A 5040-nucleotide genomic window follows, 5' to 3' on the forward strand; every position below is an offset into this window, starting at 1 on the left:
AATAAAAGCAAGATGAGAAATTAGGAAAGTGCTAGTGTTATCAATTTTTTGAATGATTGGGGAGAAACATGATCAGGATGAATGGTCCTCCTTTTCATCTCCAACGAGAATATTCTTGTCAATGACATCTTGGATAATATTTTTAAGGACAAAACAATGCTCGGTATCGTGACCCATTGCCCGATGAAATTTGCAGAACTGATCTTTAAACCTTCCCATGGTCACAGGAGGATTTGCTATCTTGGGGAGTCTAACCTTCCCTTTGGCTATCATGTATTCCAGAACTTGCTCCAGTGGCTGTTCTAAGGGAGTAAAATTGCGATCGTACCCCCAACCATCATGCTTTGGTTTTTCTTGGAATTTTAATTCGAATTGGACACTTGAGGAAGACTTGTCATCTTGCTTGTCCATTTTATCCTTCCGACTTGTGAGGTCATTTTTCTCTGAGTTTGGATTTCCTAAGCCTCCAGTATGATTTTTTCTACCTCCTCTTTTGTTTTGTCCATTGCTACTTCTGGTAGAATTGGTAGAAAATGTGGAGTGAGCCTTCAGAGACCCGACTGTATCTTTTGTGTGCATGTATTCCAAGAAACTCTCGAGTATTTGATCTAACGGGGCCATCTTGTGGTCCTGGTTTGGATCATCACGCTGCATCTCTTGTCGAGTACTTGACTTTTGCTGAGACTTGGATAAGACAGTTGACCGGTACTCTTTCTCATTTTCAATGAAGAGATTCTTGTCGATATGGTCTTGGACGATATTTTTAAAGACGAAACAATGTTCAATATCGTGCCCCGTTGTTTGGTGGAATTTGCAGAAGCGGTCTTTCCATTTCCCTAGGGCGACCAGAGGATTAGCAATTCTTGAAAGCTTAACCATTCCTTTGCTCAGCATGTATTCAAGGACCTCTTCGAGGGGCTGATCTAGAGGAGTGAATTCGCGATCGTAACCCCAACCGTCATGCTTTTTCTTCTCTTTCTGTTGACTCAATTTTTCACTCTGCTTTAAAGATTTCTCTTTCTGACTTGTATGATTGCCCTTGTTATCCTTGCACCCCTCGCGGTGGGCCTTAACAGAATTTGTCTTTTTTGAATCTTGATTATTCCTGACGGGAGTGATGCTCTTGTAGAAATCTTTGCTCCTGAAGACCTTCTTGCCCTTGTCGCGGGCTTGCAAATCTTTAATCTTCTTTGCCATTTCCTTCAGTTGTATTTGGATTGGATCATCCATTGCTTGATTTTTCAATTTATAGGCTGTCCCTTGTCTATGAGGGGATCTTTGAAATGCTTGCTGAACTTCATACTCTTCATCGGTGTTACCTACCGATCCTGATTCATCCGATGTACCTTTCTGTTGGATATGTTTCTTGGATAGCTTCAAAACTTTCTTGACTGCCTGGTCTTTTGCCTTCTGCTTAACCCGAGTCTCTTCTATACTAGTTTCAGTTTGTTCTGCCAGCATCTTGGTCATCATTTCTTTGAACATAACATACATTCGGGGATCGATGCCATCATCCGCCTGCTGACCCTGACTCTGGATTGATCGAGGTGAGTCCATCTCTTCTTCTGAAGCGATCGAGTATGCCACACCTTCTATTGATGCAGTTTTCTTTTCGGACCTTGTCTGACCCATCGAGTATCACAAATGCTCTTTTGAATGTTATTAATGCTCTCTCTGCAAGGCAGAACTGGTGGTTAGGCTTCTGAAGGAAATTTGGTTGGAGGAAAATATTTGTTGAGAATTTTGGTAGACAATTGAAATAATATCCCATTACTAGGGATTGAGTCGTCACTGGGATTACGACAATTGCGTTGCTATTCTTTGCAAGATAAACAACTGAAAATATGCCTTGTTACCTAGGCGAGGTCGTCAAACCAATGTAAAATAAAGGAATTTTTATTGAGAGGAAAAACATGATTTTATCAATAATACACTTGACAGAGGGGAGGGGGACAGACAATTTTCCACCACTCCAGATAATCAGAAGATACACGAGGACCAGGAAAAATAGTAAGACTGACAAAGGAATCCCAGCCATGTCTGGCAGAATGGTATGCTCCGAACCACTGATCTGATGCGAGATCGAATTCTGGCAGAACCCCGACTAGTGGACGAATCTCTACGCGCTTTTGCCTCTGAGAGAACTGCCTGACACACCGCTCTGGATGATAGTATGCGCAGAAGAATGGGCCAAGTAGCCTGAATCGCTTGCCATATGCGTAAGTATATCTGGGAGGTGATTCCTGACGATCAAAGTACTCCCATACGACCTCTTCCTCCTGAAGGTTGTCGATCAAGAACCGGTATCGCGCAACTGGAAGAAGCTTTTCACCCTTGTATCTGAAGGAACTGGCTCGGACTGGCACATACCGGAGAAACCAAGACTGCAAGGCATAGGTGCATCCTTCGACTAGGATCGATTCTCCGAGTGCGAAATGAGTCAACCCTCGGTATAGAAAGGCGAGTGCGGCCATGGCTATTGAGAGGCGGCTAGTCTGTCGACTTCCCCATCTCCTTAGAAGCTGAACTATTCTGATATCTATGTAATTTCGTCTGTCGGGAAAGAAAGCCAATCCCACCGTGCACAGAACCATCGCATGCTGAATTCTCTCTTGAACTGTCCTGGACAACGAGCTGACTTCTACGAATGTCCCATACTGTCTGTAGATTTCGATCAGGCTCACGTATTCATTTCCATCTTCTTCAATCAGAGGCCAAGACTTGCGTCCCGTCATGCGAGCTAAGGCATCTTTTGGGTCCAGACCCTTGACATTAATCAAAAACTATTTCTCCAATGGATCTCCAGGCTGACCGGCTGGCTCGGGCAATCCCATGATCTCTGAAAATTCATCCATCAGCACTGTCATCTCGCCCCACGGGAACCAGAAGGTAGAAGTGCTCGGATTCCACCGCTCTGCTAGTGCATGGATCAAGTTGCCGTTGACTGTCTGCTTTCCCACTGCGGACGCCAGTTCCAATCCACACTCGTCCAGATGGTCCGGAAACATACGAGAGAAGTTCTTGAACCATGAATAATACCACCGGGGAAAGAAGGATCCGGTGCTGAGGACTCGATGTTCGGGAAGACGTTGTCGCACCTCGTAGGAGATGTGACCGTCAGGGAGGACTGAATCAAGTTGACTGGATGCCATCGGACTGGAAGACATGGAAATTGGAATAAGATTTGAAAAAAATACAGGAATTTTGAGAAAAATGCAGGCAGGATAAAAATAAAGCAGAAAATTTGAGATCCAGAAGACAGGAAAGATAGGAAATCACCCGGAGTTTTGAAGAAAATGGAGGAATTTTATGAAAATCGTCCAGAGTTTAATGAAATATAAGGAAGTACTTTATAAAATGAAGTGTTTTGAAAATCGTCCAGGATTTAAAACATAGACAGTACATGGACATGGACTGGGGAATTTTGAAAAATCGTCCAGTATTTTTAGAAAATATGACTATAACATATTCAATCACATTCTGCACAAACAAGTATGCACATACAGCATTCCCTAAAAGCTGACTTTAGATGCACAAATTTTGAAATGGCTGTGGGACCTTAATCCTAACTCTAAGGTTCAGATCATCTGTATCCAATCCAGTTATGCCTATATACTCGAGCCAAGGCTCAATGTACGTGGCATAAAATCAATTTCTCCAGTTCTAGGTTCAAGTTTTCCAACATCCTTGAGCACCTACCGATATACGTTGGACTATGGCCCTTGGTACGTGGCAGGGGGGTTTTCACCCAAATAAGTGGCCCAGTTGTGAGGCTCTGTCCCGAACTATGGTTCTGGAAGAGAGCCCAGCAACGTGAAGACCGGGACAATATAGGTGGGGTGATTTTTTGAAAAACATGAGCACATGCAATCAAATAGAAGGCTCTAAGTCCTAAAGAGATAGATTTTTGAAATATTTGAAGAAGCAAGCATTGTTTTCATGCAATTCGTAAATTGAGGAATGTTGTATTAGACCTAAGTCTATGTGAGCATGAATAATTCTCCTCAATATGGTCCTACCAAACCATACCTAGTCTATATGCATTCCATGTCAGCTGGGTTCAAGTCTAGGCTCCTAGGTTCACATGATATCATAAAGCAAAGCTGACATTCCATGGAAATCGATTTTGACAATTTGAACTAAGTAGAGCATTAGATTGATCAGGCGAAGACAGGTCCCATCTCGGTCGCCAAACCTGTTATCATCGCAAAATTTTTAACCTTTTGCAAATCAAACTGACCTTTGAAAAAGTTTTTGAAAATAACTCGCCTCCGTTTTAAAATGCGGGAAAATTCCGTAGAATGGGACTCGCCTGTCGGTACGAGGTTCAACCGTTCCTGCCACCTTTAACAGGGGTAATTGAACCAAGGATCAATTTTATGCTCTACTCTATTCAACTTGTCTAAATCATATTCTAATTTCTAAATGCACATAGAATCAGGCATGTGCTATGAATTTTCAGAAAATGCACATTTGAAAACATGATGTTTGCTTTGAATGATTGAAATATTCAGAAAATGTAAATCTTGGAAATGATATCACATGGAAAATCGTGAATTAGGACTTGAAAGATATTTCTGAGGAAAGGAAAAATCGATTTCTGGGGAAATCTTGAGATTTTATGAAAATCAATTCTGAGAAAACTTGGTTTTTCTGAATTCCAACTTTGAACTTGAAAATATAACTTGGAATTTCAAATTTTGAACTTGAGAAACACTTGAAATATACTTTGAAATTCAATGTCTTTGGGAAAATCGATTTTGCTATAAGACTTGGGATATTTTGAGAAAATGAATTTCTTTGAATAGGAATTTGAATTGGAATTGGCAAATGCATGAAATGAATGAATATGATTTTGAGGAATTGAGAAATACTTTTTGTATTTTTGAGAAATGCAGTGCATTTTGAAGTTAGCCTAAGAGTGTAGGCTGAATGTGGCTAATGTGAAGATTATAAATCTGAGTATCATTCGTATTCTGACTATGGCCATAAATACAAATTCCACCAAGTTTATAAACTTCATATAAGCTAGTGCATGTG

The sequence above is a fragment of the Nuphar pumila genome, chromosome 11 (genome assembly GCF_984573655.1).
Source record: "Nuphar pumila chromosome 11, dmNupPumi1.hap1.1, whole genome shotgun sequence".
In the NCBI taxonomy this organism is placed as follows: domain Eukaryota; kingdom Viridiplantae; phylum Streptophyta; class Magnoliopsida; order Nymphaeales; family Nymphaeaceae; genus Nuphar; species Nuphar pumila.